The sequence below is a fragment of the Mirounga angustirostris genome, unplaced genomic scaffold (assembly GCF_029215605.1).
Source record: "Mirounga angustirostris isolate CCGP_5_RB_7025 unplaced genomic scaffold, mMirAng1.0.hap1 SCAF_6, whole genome shotgun sequence".
NCBI lineage: Eukaryota > Metazoa > Chordata > Mammalia > Carnivora > Phocidae > Mirounga > Mirounga angustirostris.
Window position 1 is genome coordinate 125,731,572 of NW_026991714.1, and position 19,276 is coordinate 125,750,847.

The window sequence follows — 19,276 nt, forward strand, 5'->3', positions numbered from 1 at the left end:
TAAAGCAGAGTTTATCCCAATAATGGAAGCCTGATTCAAAATTCAATCAATGTAATTCACTAAATCAACAGACTAATGAAGAAAAATTACATTCATTTCAATAGATACAGATAAAGCTTTTAACAAATTCAAACTCCATTCATGATAAAAACTCTTAGAAAACTATGACAGAAGAGCTCTTCTTTAACTTGATAAGGGTTATCTACAAAATTTTCCAACTCTTAAAGGCAGTTGGGGCTTTTTACTATTCAGCTTTTCACTGCTGAATATGATATTAGCTGTGGGCTTCTTCCTAGTCAGAGTAATTAGGTAAGAAAAAAAGCATTTAAATTAGAAAGGAAGAAGTAAAATTGTCTGTGTTTGCCGACAGCAAGATCTTAAATGTAGAAATCCTAAGGACTCCACACAAAAAAGTTACAACTAATAAGCAAATTTAGTAAAGTCTCAGAATACAAAATCAACATACAAAATTCATTTGCATCTCTATACATTAACAACAACCTACTCAAAAAAGAAATTAAGAAAACAATTCCATTTACATTAGCATCAAAAAAATAAGATGCTTAGGAATAAATTTAACCAGGTGAAATACTTGTGCACTGAAAACTGCAAAACAATAATGAAATAAATGTTAAAAGATACAAATAAATGGAAGGACATTCTGTGTTCTTGGGCCAGAAGAATTAATATTGTTAAAATGTCCATACTTCCCCAAATGATCTATAAATTCAAGGCAATCTCTATCCAAATCCCAACGGAATTTTTTACAGAAATACAAAAACAATCCTAAAATTCATTTGAAACCACAAAAGACTTTAAATAGTCAAAGCACTTTTGAGAAAGAACAAAACTGGAGGTATTACACTTTCTGATTGCAAAACCACATTACAAAGCTACAATAATTAAAACACTATGTACTGGCATAAAAGCAGAAAGATAGACCATGAACAGAGTAGACAGCCCAAAAATAGGGCCATAAACATATGGTCAACTGATCTTCAACAAGGGTGCCAAGAGGGGTGCCTGGGTGGCTCAATTGGTTAAGTGTCTGTCTTCAGCTCAGGTCATGATTTCAGGGTCCTGGGATTGAGCCCAGCATTGGACCCCCTGATTAGAGGGAAGCCTGCTTCTCCCTCTCCCTCTAGCTTGCACATACTCTCTCTCTCTCTCAAATAAATAAAACCTTAAAAAAACACAAGGGTGCCAAGAATACACAATGGGGAAAATATTGTCTATTCAATAAATTGTGTTGAGAAAATTGGATATCCATATGCAAAAGAATGAAACTGAACCTTTATCTCACATTATATAGAAAAATCAATTCAAAATGAATTAAAGGTTTAAATGTAAAACCTGAAACGATAAAACTCTTAGAAAAAAGAATAGGACAAATGTTTCTAGATATTGGACTGGGCAATGATCTCTTAGATATGGCATCAAAAGCCCAGGCAACAAAAGCAAAACTAGACAAATGAGATTACATCAAACTAAAAGCTTCTACAAAGCAAAGGAAACACTTAACAAAATGAAAAGGCAACCTAAAATGAGAAAAAATATTTTCAGACCATATATCTTATAAAAGGTTAATATCCAAAATATATACGGCACTCTTACAACTCAAGAGCAAAACAAAACAAAACAAAAACAAAACCCACAAGTAACTCAATTTAAAAATGGGCAAAGGACCTGAATACACATTTCTCCAAAAAAGACACACAAATGGCCAACAGGTATATGAAAAGGGTGTGCAACATCACTAGTCATCAGGGAAATGCATATCAAAACCACAATGAGCCCTGCACAATTCACAGCGCTCACCATAGCACATACCCTCCCCAGTGTCTATCACCCAGCCACCCCATCCCTCTCACCCCACCCCCCACTCCAGCAACCGATGGGTTAGCCTGGTGATGGGTATTAAAGAGGGCATGTTCTGCATGGAGCACTGGGTGTTATGCACAAACAATGAATCATGGAATACTACATCAAAAACTAATGATGTAATGTATGGTGATTAACATAACAATAAAAAACCACAATGAGCTATCACCTCACACCTGTTAGGATAACAATTATCAAAAAACCAAAGGAGAAGTGTTGGTGAAGATGTAGAGAAAAGGAAACCCTTGTGCACTCTTGGTGGTACTGTAAATTGGTGCAGCCACTATGGAAAACAATATGGAGGTTCCTTTAAAAATTAAAAATAGAATTATCATTTGATCTAGCAATCTCACTTTTGGATATATAGTCAAAGGAATTGAAATCTGGGTCTTAAAGAGATATCTGCACTCCCATCTTCATTGCAGCATTATGCACAATAGCCTAGATCTGGAAACAAACCTAAATATTCATCAACAGTTAAATGGACAAAGTAAATGTGGTATATAGGTACAATGGAATATTATTCAGCCTTTAAAAAGAAGGAAATTCTGCCATTGTAAGGCTGAATAATATTCCATTGTATGTATACACCACATTTTCTTTTTTTATTGTTGTTCAGGAAGCATTTTATCATTGCTCTAAGTTTAGAAATTTTCACTGACAAAAAATTGACACTTCAGAAAATTTCCCACATAGCCCTGCTCAGCTTCTGCATCTTGGTTTTCACAGATATATCAGCATATTTCTCTCCAATATGGACAATCATTGCACCCATGCTTGACAGATCAATCTTAACTTCCAATTTCGATACTTGGCTTTTACTTTTAGGAAGCTCTTCAAGACTGTTTTTAATTCAGAAAGAATGGCTTCATCTAAAGGAGATGCAGTGGTTACTTGCAAGGGACTTCTCCACGGTGTATGATCACCATGGTTGAAAAGGCAGAAATGACTCCAGGTATATTGTTCAAGCAACCATTTTCAGCAAGCAAATTGATCAGGCTGGACATGAGGGGAGAGAACGTCTCGTTTGCTGTCATGTCATTTAGTCTTTTCATTTTCACTGTATGCTTTACACAAGGATTCTTAATGGAACCAGCCATTTTGGGTTCCTTCAATATTTGTGCTACTCTCAACAATTCCTTTTCTATTTGTTCCAGTTTATTCTGTTTAGATGCAGCAGAATAAATAAAGTTTATTCTGTTTAGATGCATAGAAACCTTTGATACCATATACCTGAACAGGTGGCCTTATGTGCTTGGCAAACAGCCTGACCACAGATATACTAAAGCAACACATCTGCTGGGAGGGCCCGGAAACTGCTGGGATGGCCATCTTCTTTGGGTGGCTGTAGGTCCATATACTACATTTTCTTTACCCATTCAACCATTGATGGTTGCTAGAATAGATGAACCTGGAGGACATTATGCTAAATGAAATAGACCAGACACAGAAAGACAAATACTACATTATTTCACTTATATGTGCAATCTAAAATAGTCGAACAGAGACAGAGAGTATAATGATGGTTGCCAGGGGTTGTAAGGGGAGATAAATATGGAAGTGTTGGTCAAAGAGCACAAAGTTTTAGACCTCAGCCGAAGCAACTTCTTCCTAGAAACATCGCCAAAGGCAAGGGAAGCAAGGGCAAAAATGAACTATTGGGACTTCATCAAGATAAAAAGCTTTTGCAAAGCAAAGGAAACAGTCAACAAAACCAAAAGACAACCGACAGAATGGGAGAAGATATTTGCAAATGACATATCAGATAAAGGGCTAGTATCCAAAATCTATAAAGAACTTATCAAACTCAACACCCAAAGAACAAAGAATCCAATCAAGAAATGGGCAGAAGACATGAACAGACATTTTTCCAAAGAAGACATCCAAATGGCCAACAGACACATGAAAAAGTGCTCAATATCACTCGGCATCAGGGAAATCCAAATCAAAACCTCAATGAGATACCACCTCACACCAGTCAGAATGGCTAAAATTAACAAGTCAGGAAACGACAGATGTTGGCGGGGATGCGGAGAAAGGGGAACCCTCCTACACTGTTGGTGGGAATGCAAGCTGGTGCAGCCACTCTGGAAAACTGTATGAAGGTTCCTCAAAAAGTTGAAAATAGAGCTACCATATGATCCAGCAATTGCACTACTGGGTATTTACCCCAAAGATACAAAAGTAGGGATCCAAAGGGGTACGTGCACCCCGATGTTTATAGCAGCAATGTCCACAATAGCCAAACTGTGGAAAGAGCCAAGATGTCCATCGACAGATGAATGGATAAAGAAGAAGTGGTATATATATATACAATGGATTATTATGCAGCCATCAAAAGGAATGAGATCTTGCCATTTGCAACGATGTGGATGGAACTGGAGGGTATTATGTTGAGTGAAATAAGTCAAACAGAGAAAGACATGTATCATATGATCTCACTGATATGAGGAATTCTTAATCTCAGGAAACAAACTGAGGGTTGCTGGAGTGGGGGGTGGGGTGGGAGGGATGGGGTGACTGGGTGATAGACACTGGGGAGGGTATGTGCTCTGGTAAGCACTGTGAATTGTGCAAGACTGTTGAATCTCAGATCTGTACCTCTGAAACAAATAATGCAATATATGTTAAGGAAAAAAAAAGAAGAAGAAGGTAGCGGGAGGGGAAGAATGAAGCGGGGGAAATCGGAGGGGTAGACGAACCATGAGAGACGATGGACTCTGAAAAACAAACAGGGTTCTAGAGGGGAGGGTGGTGGGAGGATGGGTTAGCCTGGTGGTGGGTATTGAGGAGGGCACATTCTGCATGGAGCACTGGGTGTTATGCACAAACAATGAATCATGGAACACTTCATCTAAAACTAATGATGTAATGTATGGGGATTAACATAAGAATAAATATAAACAAACAAACAAACAAAGAGCACAAAGTTTTATTTATGCAAAATAAATAAGTTCTGGAGATCTACTGTATGACATAGGGCCACTTATTAACAGTATTATATACTTAAAATTTTGCAAAGAGGGGAAATCTTATGTTAAGTGTTCTTACCACAGAATGATATATATTGTCAAAATACACAAATAATATCATATATTCATTATAGAAATACATTGTATGTATATATAAAATACTGCATATATACATCTATGTGTATTATTATAGTATAAGTAAAATAAAAATGAGGACAAATGTAAGTAAAAAATTCAATTTAGTGGTTACCTATGTGTTGAGATGGAGGGCAGTGGGATTGGAAAGGAATACTCAGGTGGCTTTAACTATATCTGAGATGTTTTCTTTAAAAAAATATATAAAAGATGGGGCGCCTGGGTGGCACAGTCAGTTAAGTGTCTGCTTTCGGCTCAGGTCATAATCTCAGGGTTCTGGGATCAAGCCCTGCATCGGCCTCCTTGCTTAGTGGGGAGTCTGCTTCTCCCTCTCCCTCTGCCTGCCACTCACCCTGCTTGTGCTCACTCTCTCTCTCTCTTTCTCTGTATCTCTGTCAAATAAATAAATAAAATCTTTAAAAAAATAAAAATAAAAATAAAGAAAAGATCTGAGGCAAATATGTCCATATGTAAAGACTTCTCAGTCTTACTAAAGTTAGTTATTGGTGGGTAGATGGTATTTATTTCATTATTTTCTATATACTTTTTGTGTAGTTTGTTTTTTCCCTAATAAAAATACTAAAGCTAAAAAAAGTTTTAACATACTTGTTTTAATGAAAATCATTGTCTCTAGAGAAGGGCTAAGATAGGTGGTGGCAGAAAAGTAAGGAGGAGACTATTGCTTCTTATCATAAGCAACTCTGGGGGCACCTGGGTGGCTCAGTCGTTAAGCGTCTGCCTTCAGCTTGGGTCGTAATCCCAGGGTCCTGGGATCGAGCCCCACATCAGCCCCGCATCGAGCCCCTCATCGAGCCCCAGATCAAGCCCCGCATTGGGCTCCCTGCTCGGCGGGAGGCCTGCTTCTCCCTCTCCCACTCCCCCTGCTTGTGTTCCCTCTCTTGCTGTGTCTCTCTCTGTCAAATAAATAAATAAAATCTTAAAAAAAAATAAGCAACTCTGCACTATTTGATTTGTAATCTTGTTGATTTACAACTACAGTAAAAAGATTTTTATTTGTTTTAATGAAAATGGTCTTATACTGGAAAACTTTGAGGACCACTTCACAGATTCTGAACTCTTTGATGCCTCGATCTTACTTGTGTTCTTGAGTCTAGCTGCAGTGCCCAGCACACAGAGTGTTGTAAATACATATTTATTGTTTGTTGTGTTTCATTTCCTAAAGATTATAGTCCACCCTGATCTGTTTTCTAATCACTGGTCACAAATTTACTCCTTAGGCACATCATTTAACTCTATGGTACTTCAGATTCCTTATTTTTCAGGTGTCAATAATAATACCGGTCTTGCCTACTTCCCAAGGCTATTTTAAATGTCGAATAAGAAAATGGGTATCAATTTCTTATTGAATAAGAAATATAAAGCATATTTGAATTGAAGAAATGTAGGAGATCACTGAAAGACTAGGAAGAATTCTAAAGAGATCATACCATCACATTAACATCCATAGTCCAACCTCTTCCAGAACATGTCAGTAATCATTAAAAAAAAAAAATCTTACTTCCATATGTGTCTTGGAGCCTCTAAATATGTCTTGTTGTCTGGTGGAGTGGAAGTGGAGGTAGCAGTTGTGATATTTTGGTTAGGGACATTATGTAAACTGGCTTCTTTAGTCATGAAAAATATTCTCTTAGGAAGAAATTTCTTAAGATGCCATGATGACACACTAGCCAGTTTTTTGGCAAAGGTCCCATTGAGCCAGTGATAAATCTTACTGTATGGCAGTAAGAAGTACAACACTTCTTACTTGACTTAAAACCATTCTGGCTTTAGGGCAGACCCAGCTCTCCCATGAGGGAGGGGTGGGGATGCTAAATAATTCAGGGGAAGAGAAATGATTATAGAGAGATATGGGGCATCCCTCCAAAGATTGTGATTCTAATGGGGAACAATAAAGAGCTTGTCCAGGGAAGGAGGGAGAGGATTAAGGAAAAAGGTCACCAAGCACTTGTTGGCACTGATTTAGTCACTTGGGTATTGAGTGTAATCAATGATGAGACATGGTCCTTGCTTTCAAAGAATTTATAGGCTGTGATATAGTGACTTGGATACAACCAGCAGATTATCAACATGGAATAGAATAATGAGGCAGAAACATATGCACTAGTCATGTTGGTCACATACAAAAGCCACACTTTCATATTGTATTATTTTTCTTTTGGATGTGAAGATGGAATGTTGTTGCTAAGCTTAAAGGGTGTAAGACTGTTGAATCACAGACCTGTACCTCTGAAACAAATAATACATTATATGTTAAAAAAAAACCAAAAACAGAAGATAGTAGGAAGGGAAAAATGAAGGCGGGGAAATCAGAGGGGGAGACGAACCATGAGAGATGATGGACTCTGAGAAACAAGCTGAGGGTTCTAGAGGGGAGGGGGTGGGGGGATGGGCTAGCCTGGTGATGGGTATTGAGGAGGGCACGTTCTGCATGGAGCACTGGGTGTTATAGGCAAACAATGAATCATGGACCACTGCATCAAAAACTAATGATGTAATGTATGGTGATTAACATAACATAATAAAATTTGAAAAAACGTAAAAAAAAAAAAGAGTCTTTGTCCAGAAACAGCATGGATAGACAAGTCCCTTTGCCGAAGCCACTGAAATAGTGATAGTGCACACACTTGGTGGTTTATATCTCAAGTGCCCAGAAGAAGCCCAAGTGGCCTCTCATGGCTACAGGGAGTTTTCAGTTTATAATTTTGTTGTGTTCCAAAGACTCACTTATCAGTCAGCTGTGGGAAATTTGGCACATATTTTCACATAGAAACAAAGCCACAAATGGGGGTCATTTGTTAGACTGGCCCAAGAAAGATTGTATGAACCCACTTTAAATAAAAACTTATAATACTAATGGTATGGTAGAGTCTGATTCCTATGTGTACTATATCTGTGCGTGTTTGTATATTTCAAATTTGAATTGCCAGGATCCCCTTTCTCTGGTACAGCCCCTCAGCTGCTTTCATCTGCTAGTACTAAACATGAAGATTTATTGATCTTAAGCAATGACTCTGTGAGTGTCATGAAATATGCCACTCTGAAATTCTGCTACAGGGAGTGTAACTAATAATCTGCTCTAGCTGCTGCCCTTCCACACTCATAACTGTGTTCATGCTGAGTTTCTATTTTCCATGAGCTGTTTTTCCCAGTCAGTAACTAAAAATGGTGGGTGAAGGTACTGAGGCATGTCCATTCCAGCAAGTTGCAGGACTCCTACAAACAAATTTGACTTGGGGACTTCCCATCAGCCTGACAGAACCTTTTTTGGAACTGTGCTGTAGTCTAAGATTCCATGCTACCTTATTTTTCCTTTCCTCTCTCCACAGATATTGGACTAGTCTGAAGGCTTTCTTTCCCTTTGACAACTTCCCTGCCCACAATCTCTGGCATAGATAGTCTTATATTTTTGTCTGCTTCTTGACATACTCAAACTATTGCAGATGATAATGAGAATGGTCTAAGTAAGATGAGGATTTGGGACTGGCTCACTCACCATCTTGTGGGAAAAAATACCATCTTGAGTGTGGAATGTGGGTGCTAAAGATTTCACTGATAGTGACATGAGACAAGAGCCAGGTACAGAGGCAGCTGCAAAAGAAATGGGTCGGGATGTCTACAAGGACAGCAGAGTTGCAGATTACTGCAAAATTGCATTCAGGCTCTGAAGAAAAATAATGAGAAGTTGAGGGCCATTAACAAATAGCTAAGTGTGAGAGCCAAAGGATTTCACTGGTTGTTCATAAAGGTACCCTTATATTCTGTGGTGGAAGAGCAGACACACCTAAGTAGAAAACTGAAGATCTGATAGTTATAGGGCTTCAGAGACATTTGAAGCTTAATCAAGATAGGTCTGTTATCATAACATCAGGGCTCTGGGTGAAAAAACACAGTACCCTAAAGTATGGGTTAAGGACTTCTGGGTTGATGCCCCAGATGTTGGAGCTGAAGATGCTCCTGAGGTCCCAGAGCCTACAAGGTGGCCCACTCTTCCCAAGTTAAGAGGTTGCACTTACCCTGTGTTGCAAAACACTGCAGAAGCCTCTCCCTGCAAGACAGCAATTTTCCTCCTCAGAAGCTGCCCCATCTCCTCTTCTGCCTGCCAGGCACTAGGACTAAAGCCCAGCATTACTAGTTAAGAAAATGAAGAGACTATGCAGTCAAGGATTTGGGAGAATTAGCTAGAGTGTATAAACAGGAGCCAGGGATATACTCCTGGGATTAAATTTTGAAGATGTTCAATCAAGAGGGCCAGGATATAAGACTGAATAATCAAGGATTCAGTGACTTGGGGGTGTTTTCTTGGGACATGGGATTTAACACCCTGGCAAGGATCCCAGGGGATGGGGCAAACTCACTGCTAGGATGACATTTAGAGTAGAAATGCCTAAGTTGCCCTAGCAGATTGTAGAGGAAGGAATAAAAGAGACTGAAGGAAGTGGCCATGCTAGAATGGATATATTAATAAGGCCAGAAGACCCACCAGAGGAGTACGGTCCATGGGAGAAGCCAAAGGACACCATTCCACCAAGGGCATAAGAAACGTGGTGAAAAAAAAAAAGAAAAAATAGATGTGCTGGTGAGAGAGGCTCAGCATCACCAATAAGTTCAGTGGTGGCTCTTAGCCATAGGTCAGGTTTGGCCTTGTCAGTAACAATAAGGATGGGATGATGGGGACAAAAGCAATCAAGCCCAGGTGGTGGTACTTAACTATATGAAGCCAAAAGGTTACAATTAAAGTTAGAGGGGCAGCCAAGAGGGCCAGACCAGCAGGGAATTGTGAAGATGGTTAATAAAGCATGACATCCCTAATGGCAAAAAGATGGGTAGCCAACAGGAGTGTTACTTAATATCTACAACCACAAAAAGACAAAAATGACAAAAATGGATGAGCAGGAAGTTGAGGATGATGCCCCAATGAAAATGTCCTAATCCCTTACTAGTTCTTGGTCCTGAGTCAATCCAGAACCCATTGACTAAAGGCATGGACAGATCTTTAAGGGGAACACTATAGCATCATATAATGATTTTCCTTCCCCCACAAAAGTACCTATAGCCATTTAGACAACTGTACACTGAAGAAAAGAAAGCACCCAGACATTTTGATGAATATTTAGTACAGGGGCTGAGTGGACAGTGATACCTGGTGTCAATATGGCCCTCATATTAGAATGAACATTATGAAGGTCAGGTGATGAGTGGAGTCCTAGAATTGTGCCTAATGTGAATTAAATATCTATTATTGATTGATTTGATTTGATTTATTACAAGAATGAGTATGGAAAATAAGGAGAAAGATTCCATCCCTTGGACATGGCTACAGAAAATAATCTTCCATGTATAAATTCTTGAGGCAAAAATATCATTAGCAAAAAGCACTAAGTATGAGAATTAACTGCTGGGAGGTTGGAACTCTGAATAGAAATTTATTAGACACCAGAGGTTTCTAGAAAAATGAAAACTCCAAGGACAGTCTTTCCATTAGGCTGCAGTAAGCTAATGAGAACAGCAAAGAATTATAACTGACTTCCTTTTCTTCTGAAGGCCCTTAACTTCTACTTTGCTGTTCTCCATTTAAAAGCTTACTTTTGGTGGCCTGTTCCCAAGATCCTAGCCAGAGGTATATGAACCTTCACCCAGAGTCAAGACTATTCTGTATGTGAGAAGTATTAAAATCATTTGCCACAGCAAGAATCTATTCTTTTATGGTTTAATTATTTTTCTATTATAATATTATTTCCTTATATTTTCTTGGATTTTTTTTTAAAGATTTTATTTATTTGAGAGAGAGAGTGAGAGAGAGAAAGAGCACAAGAGGGGGGAGCGGGAGAGGGAGAAGCAGACTCCCTGCTGAGCAGGTAGCCCGATGCGGGACTCGATCCCGGGACTCCAGGATCATGACCTGAGCCGAAGGCAGTCGCTTAACCAACTGAGCCACCCAGGTGCCCATTTTCTTGGATTTTTTAAAAAATGAGACTCTAGGCTTTTAGTATTCTGCAACTCAGAACCTGTGGGTTCATTTAGATACCAGAACTACCTTTGCATCCATCAGTACCTCATTAATAGAGGATAAGAGGCCCAATCCTTAGATTAGCTCTCTTTCTCTGAACCAGTCCACAGGAGTAGAGAGGACTTACTCTTGCACAGTGCTCAAGGACAACTATCCCAATTATTCTGGTTCTGACACTTTTAGGATATACAGTAATGACCTCCCTTGTAATCTGTAATCCCCTGCTCTAAACTCCAATTTGTTTATGGAAATTTCAGATCAGGTAATCCTCATAAGACTTTCACACCTCCTCTGGAAAAAGATATTTTGGCAATATGTATCAAAAGCTTTAAAAATGCATATACCCTTTGACTAAAAAACTCCATTTCTATATATTTTCTCTGAGGAATTTAGAGAACTGAATTCCAAATGCATAAGAATGTTCATCACATAGTAGGAAGGGAAAAATGAAGGGGGGGGATCGGAGAGGGAGATGAACCATGAGAGATGATGGACTCTGAGAAACAAACTGAGGGTTCTAGAGGAGAGGGGGTGGGGAGATGGTCTAGCTTGGTGATGGGTATTAAAGAGGGCACGTTCTGCATGGAGCACTGGGTTTTATAAGCAAACAATGAATCATGGAACACTACATCAAAAACTAATGATGTAATGTATGGTGATTAACATAACATAATAAAATAAAAAATGTAAAATAAAAACAAAGAAACAAACAAAAAGAATGTTCATCACAGTTTTGTTTAATGGCAGAGAGAGAGAGAGAGAGAAAGTGAGAGAGTGAAAGACTGGCTAAATTTCCAATAATAGGAGAAATAAATAAATAAATCCATAGGACAGATTCAATAAATGCACTACAGAAAAATATTTTTTTGACATAGGAAAATATTAATATTGCTAGGTGAAACATATATTGCAAAACAATAAATATAATACTTTTGTTTTTTAAAAAAATCACTAAATAAATATTTATGTGCTTTTTTTCTTTTTTTTAAGATTTTTATTTATTTATTTCAGACAGAGAGAATGAGAGGGAGGAGGGTCAGAGGGAGAAGCAGACTCCCTGCCGAGCAGGGAGCCCGATGCGGGACTCGATCCCGGGACTCCAGGATCATGACCTGAGCCGAAGGCAGTCGCTTAACCAACTGAGCCACCCAGGCGCCCATATTTATGTGCTTTTAAAGTTTTCTGCTTTGGCTGCAGTTCTGAGCTTTCTGTCTTATTGCAGCCTTAATGGAGATCTTTTAGATTAAAACTAACACCAGGAAATTTTAATCATCTTTTGGATAAACATATATATACATATATATGTACACATATATTTTAATATTTTTTTACATCTGTATATCCATGCATACATACATACATACACACACCTATTTTGGTCCTTAATCTCTTCTCTGCCTTCACTGTATGTGTCTGTGTGTACATATGTGCATGTGTGTACACACACAAAAAAACAGTGAGGATAGAGAAGACATTATAAACCAGAACAGAAAATAATATAATTGAACATTAGTGTCCTGATCAACTTTTACAGTTCTTCTTGGTGAGATATTTAAGAGATAATGTAATATTTAAGAGAAGAATTCCTATCTGCTCCACATATTCCTATCTGCTCCCCAAAGCTAGTGATTCAAGAAAGCAGAAGCTAGAGAGCTACAGCTATGAAACCAACACCACCAACAACCACCCAAACAAAATGCAGCATTATGTTTAAATGATTGTGTCAGGTCTCCCTCCTGCTTCTTGGCACTTGACTATATTATTAATGTGTGTTAGTGTGTGGGAGAAACCTCCTAATTCAGCCACACAATCAGATCAGAACTCTCAAGAGGTTTCCACTCATCCCAACCTCCACTCACCAGTTAATTGCACCTTCCTTTCTTTTAGTCATCATGGCTCTGGCTGGTGAGGTGTGGGCCTGGTCAAGGGAAAGCAGCAAGGCAGATGCTGCAATTTTAAGTGAAATCAGGTGTTGCCTTCCCTGAGGTGGGATCTGGAAAATGTCAGTTCTTAAGTAACAGGCATTGGCAGCTGAACAGTCAGTCTTCCCCACCAGGCTCAGCATTCCCCTCCCTTGCAATAAGCTTTCCCTTTTCCTCTTATATCGCCTCAATCTCCTTCGTCTCCTCTTTAGAGGTCATTAAATAAGAATTTCCACTTTGTAGAAATTCATCAGACATGATTCTAAGTGTGTTGGGAATGAGAGGGTTTTGATGATAAAATACCGCAAGTGTCAATAAAACACTCCCTAGTGTTATTGGTGACCTGGAGTCCTACCTGTGGAGGAAGTATAAAAGATTTCTTGGCAGAGTGGAAAAGAATGATTGGGTTCTGACTCTTTTCTCCATATGCTGAGAGCTACAGGTAGAAACACAGCACACAAGTTTGATAAAGTCAAGGCATTAAATGGAGCTGAGAGAACATTCTTTGGGTTTCCTTTCTTTTTTCTTCTGCTGGGTCAGTCTGGGACCATTCCATTACAGAATTGCAATCCAGATGTGCACATGCACACCTGATGTATGATCATCTTTATTGTGTTTGGTTTATTTGCATAATGTGCCTCAGCACATTCTAGGATTGAACTAAGTAACAGTGGGGAAGGTCTGGTAGTCCCATCTTAAATAGGATGTGGCTCCTTTGGAAGATACAGCCTCACACTTACTCGAGGGTACTTGGATGAAATATGGATTACTATGAGTATGAGGACAGTGCCAGTGATTCTCTAGTCTAGTTGGGGCAAATGAAGTCTGGATGAGGCCCAACAATTCTGAGTTTAGGTGATGACTAATGATCAAAACAGTGAAACAACCTCAGAACTTAAAATACTGAGAGACTAAGCAAGAACTCTAGGGAAAGACCACAGGAGCTCTGGTCAAATCTTAACTAAGAATGCTTCATCACCCCATCACTCTGCACCTAATACTCTCTCAAGGCAATCTGATCCATCCCTATTGCTTTACTCCTACCAATATATAGCTAATATTTTAGTTCCAAATTTAAATCTCTAGTCCAGGGTTCATCTCCTGAACTCCATCCATACTGGTCATATCAATCATCTCTATTTGAATGGTCCACAGGCATTTCAAATAGTACATGTGAAAAAATAAACTCATCAACCATCCCAATAATTTTTTTTATATTCTCTGAATTGATAAGTGATATAATCATTTACCAGTAACTGTGGGAATTATTCTAGGCTCTTCCCTCTCTATCACCTATCACAACCAAAGCTGGTCATTCTAAACCTTTCCCAGATTTTCCCTTCCACAGTCCCTACCACTTCTACACTAATTCAGGCCACCATGTCATTCACCTGAAAAACTGAGAACACAGCCTCCCCATTTAGCACTCTTCAATCCTGTCTCTACACTACAACCAGAGAGCTTTCTAAAAAGGAGATCTATACATCATCTATGTAGCAGTCTTGCCAAACATATTTGAACAGAATCTAACCATAAGGAAACAACCAGACAAATCCAGTTTTAGGTGCATTCTATAAGAAAACTGGTTCAGACTCTTCAAAAATACCATCATAAAAGACAAAATATAATTGAGGAAACTGTTCTAGATTAAGGAAGACTAAAGAAGAAAACTAAATGTAAACATGATTCTTCTTTGCATCTAGGATTGATGGGGATGGGGTGGGAATACCTACTGTGCACATTATTAAGATAATTAGAGAAAACTAGGATATGAACTTTGTACTAGATGATATTGAATCAATAAATGTCAAGTTTCATAGGTGTTGTAATGGTATTGTGTTTATGCAGGAGAAAGTTCTTATTCCTAGGAGATGCATGCTAAGGTATTTAGGGATGAAATACGATGTCTACAATTTACTCTCAAATGATTCAGCAAAAAATTACATAGGTAGATGGCTAGGTGATAGAAAGAAAGCAATGTGGCAAAATGTAAACAACTGATGGATCTAAACTTTCAACTTTCCTTCTGGTTTTAAATTTTTCAAAATAAAAGTTGGTGGGGAGAAGAGAGAGAGAGGAGACAATCACCACTGCTAAATTGTTCTTCCAGTAGACATTTTCCATGTAATAAAAACAACTTGAATTTCTTAGAGATTAAAAAAAAAAATGGTAGGGAGAGGTCATTAAAGTTGAATTACCAAAGCCATGTACTTTCATCTCCAGCACCTCAGGCAGGTTTAATTCCCAAGTAAGCACCATATCACAAGTTAATGCAAGACTTAAAAGCAATATATGGAAGTGGCTAGGTAGTTAGTTCAACAGACAAACTGAATTTAAGCCAGCCATTTTCTTTCACACAAAAGAATATGAAAACAATTACAAGCAAAATTTCATCGAATCCTCATAATAACCAAATGAGATAAACTTAAGTTCATTTCAGCAATGAGAAAAAAGGGAAATAAATAAGGGAAAACCTAACTGAATTATGTCCTAGAGTTTTTACAGCTGTCAGACCAATAAAGTACATTATTATGGGATACTAGAAGTTTGCAAAGAGTAAACATGTTAACATTTTACAAACAGGGTAGTTGAAACTTTGTCTTCTAATAACATTATTAATTTGTTGTTTGTCCTCTATATTATAGTCTTCTTCTGCCTCACAACAAAATAAAACAATTTTTTAAAACTCTCTGTCAAGCCCCAATAAAATCCTTGTTGCATTTTGGATAACAACCTGAAGATTCCTTATGAAGGAGTCCCCATCTCCCTATCTTTTCTCTTCCCTTATCACATTGCCTTTTTACTCCTTATGTTATAGCTACATTTAACTACTTATATTTCCTTGAGGCATAGGTCCTCTCATGCCACCAGCATTTCTTGCTGGGTGTTCTAAATCAAGAGAAAAGTGATGTAGCCCTTCATGCCACAGGTATGCCTAATACAAACATATTAGACACAAAAACACCCAAGACCAAACCTATGCATACAGGAAGTCAAGTTGTCAGGATTCTGCTTCCAGGATGACTACTACAGCAAGTCCCTTATCATCACTGAGCCTTAGTTTGTTCATCTATAAAAGGCAGTGGTTAAATCAGATGATATCCAATGTCCATCTGCTCTCTGCCCTCACTGTCCATGAATCTAAGAAGTGGCCTAGAGAAATCACAAGAGAACTTGTGTGATACATTCTGGTATAGAAGAGGTTTTCCTCTTATAAGAAATCATCTCAAAGAAGTTGTGAAAGTCAAATAAAGGATAAAGTTCCAAGTCACAGTCAAGTTTGATGGACTTCACTGATGATATAACAGAAATCCAACGTGTCATCTTTGAGATTTATATCAAATTACACATGAAAATCTAAATAATAGATTTATTTAGAGTTGGTGAAACAGATGTTAAGTGAGAGATTAATTTTAATTTAATTTTAAGCTGCAGGATGAAATTTAGCTCAATTTTGGTTACTGGGCAGAAAATGGATTCAGGGGGCAGTGAGGAAATGCACTGATATGAATATAGCCCATGAAGGAGAAAAATTCATTTCTTAGTGTCTCATTTTCCATCATCTGATAGATGCAGAGATAAATCATTGAAAGCTCTGAGGAAGATCAGTGTCTGAAATCACTAACACAGGAATGCCTTGAAATTATTCAATTTATTGAATTATTATTCAATATTTCCCTCTCTCTCTTCCAAAAGATAGAGCTCCTTCCACACATTGAAACTGAGACTTGGGTGAGGTAGAATCACCTGTAATAAAGCTGGAGGAAGAAGCACTCCCATATTATTCAACTCACTCAACATGGACAGTAGGTACACAAATGAGGGAAGGGTACTCTTTTCTGTAGTTCCATTATTTTACTGAGGGGAAGACTTCAGTCAATCAGTAATACTAGTAGTATTACTATTAGAAAACATTTATCTTGAAGTCCAAACCATTGGAGTTAACTTAGAAAGTTTTTACCAAGAAGCTGACATCAAAGGGTAGGGAGTTGCTTGATTTGGAAAAGACTGACTACATAGCCAAACATTGGTTGCAAGCATGGGGGATCTCCCATAATACTTTTTTTTTCTTTAAGCTGGAACTCTCTGAGCAAGTTTTTTTTTTTAATTACATAAAATTAAAACTGTTTCCTTTATAAGGACAAAAGTAAGGAAGAGGGAGAGGGAAAGAGGAAGAAACATATGCAGGAAGGCAGATTTAGAAAAGGTTCTCAGAACTGTTTACAAAGTACTCAGAAAACAGGTGATACCTTTCTCATAAATTAGAGGCAGAAAACTTAAGAGTTGAGGCAAGTGTGCAAAGAGCTAATATAGGAAATGAAACCATAGTCAAGCACAAAGCATAGAAAATCTCTAATTCTTAGAAAAAAATTGTGTTTATCAATTAGTGCTGGTGATGATTAACAAATAGCTAAATTTTTATTAAGAAGATATTTCATTTGTACTGAAATATTTATTTTTTTTCAGTCTTGCTCCTTGTTATAACTTTTGAGATGTGTAAATAATAGTAATTGGTGGGAAATCATAGAAGCATTGTTACAATTGTGTTTCTTATATAAATAAAAAATATATTTTTTTAAATAAAAAAATATTTTTAACTAAAGCATACATCAACAGGATTTTTGTTTTAGAACTTTCACCCCAGCTGTGACACAGAAGATGGATTGGGGACTGGAGAGTGGGTTAGGGGTAGGGATAGAAATAGAATATAGGAGATTATTACAATACTATAGACAAGAGCTAGACTTTGATCATTTAGATAGAGAAGATGAAAGAAAAACATAAGATAAATATATGTTTTCAACAGGAAAGGAGTTGTGAGTAAAAATACATTAGACAAATCTTAAAATAGAGAAAAAATTCTGGGAAAATGTTTTCAGGTCTTTATTCAAATGTTACTTTTTCAGTGAAGCCTTCTGTAGCAGAAACCAAAAAATGTCATGATCACCACACCACTTCCTTTCTCTGGGCAGACAGGAAGGCATTTCTTAGCTTCCCTTGTATTATAGTTAAGGGTGGGAACACATGACTTAGTTTTGCAAATGAGAACATGAGTAGAAGTAATGTGTTACTTCCAGGCCAAGACACCTACCTCTGGTGCTCTCTCTGTCATCTGTCTCTTCCCTTAGAAACTATATGTCAATGTGGTAGCATCTAAATACGGAGGAAGCCTAGAATCCTGAATTGCTGGATGGAGTAAGGAATCGCCTATATCAGACTTCCTCTGAGCAGAAACTAAACTTTTGTTGGGCTAAACCACTGATATTTAGATTTATTACTATAGCAAAGCATAGCCTATTTTGATTAATATACCTTCCCTGGCCACCCTATCTAAAATTTCCTGTCCCCCTCCCCACACAAAAACCCAAACACACACACACACACACACACACACACACACTTCCCATCCTTCTTTCTTGCTCTTTTAGCACCTGTCACTCTGTAATTTATAATGCACTTTATGTATTTATCTTTTTTATTACCTCTCTTTCCCAGTAGAATGCCTTCTATGAGGGCTGGGTGTGTTTATGTGTGTTTGCTTCATTGTTATAACCTCAGTGATACAGTGCTTGGAACATGGTAGCCACTCAAGAGATATTTGTTGGATGAATGAATAGAAAGGTAAGTTCAGTCCTCTTTGGAAAATAGTGAAACTTTTAAATAGAGAGGTATTAAGATGCATTTATGAATCAAGTATGAGAGACCCATCCATAGAAACATACTTGGAATACATCAGCATAGTTGGAGGGTTCATAGTTGAAGTCATAGAAATGAGTTCCTTCAGAGATGAGTGTTGCAGGTTGGGTTTTTCAAGAGCAAAAGCTGAGACAAAGTCTGGGTATTTATTAAGGATCAATACCTTTCAAAGAAAGGGAAGTTAGTGGACTGGACAGATGAAGAAGTTAAAACTGCAATGCAAGCTGTAAATACCTCAGCCAACCTGATGGGGAGCTCTGAAGCAAATACTGACTGTCAGAGTTGTCCTGCATCAGACCAAAATGTTTGGGCCTTATACCCCCACTTCATTCAGTCACTAATGCCGACTGCTCTGAGAAGGGCTGACTTTGAGTGAGGAGAATCCGAAAGGAGCCAACAGCTGACCTCACTCCCCAAAGCCAGGTGGTAAGTACTTCTTTGAAGGGAAATCTGAGCACTGTATCTCCATATCTACCACAAATGAAAAAGAAGAAAAGGCTAATGGTTGTGGTTGCCAGATTTAACAAATATGAATACAAATAATGCTATTTCATTAATACAAACCTGTCCCATGTAGTATTTGGGACATATTTATGCTAAAAATTATTTGCTGTGTATTTGAAGTTCAAATTTAGCAGGGT

General features: G+C 38.0%; 1 protein-coding gene and 1 pseudogene across 3 annotated transcripts in view; both read right to left on the bottom strand.

Moving 5' to 3' along the window:
- HPSE2 (heparanase 2 (inactive)) overlaps positions 1-19,276 on the bottom strand; it is a 655,327-nt gene that overhangs the window by 270,288 nt on the left and 365,763 nt on the right. The window lies entirely within an intron of this gene.
- On the bottom strand, positions 2,558-3,213 carry LOC123842143 (ATP synthase subunit O, mitochondrial-like; annotated as a pseudogene).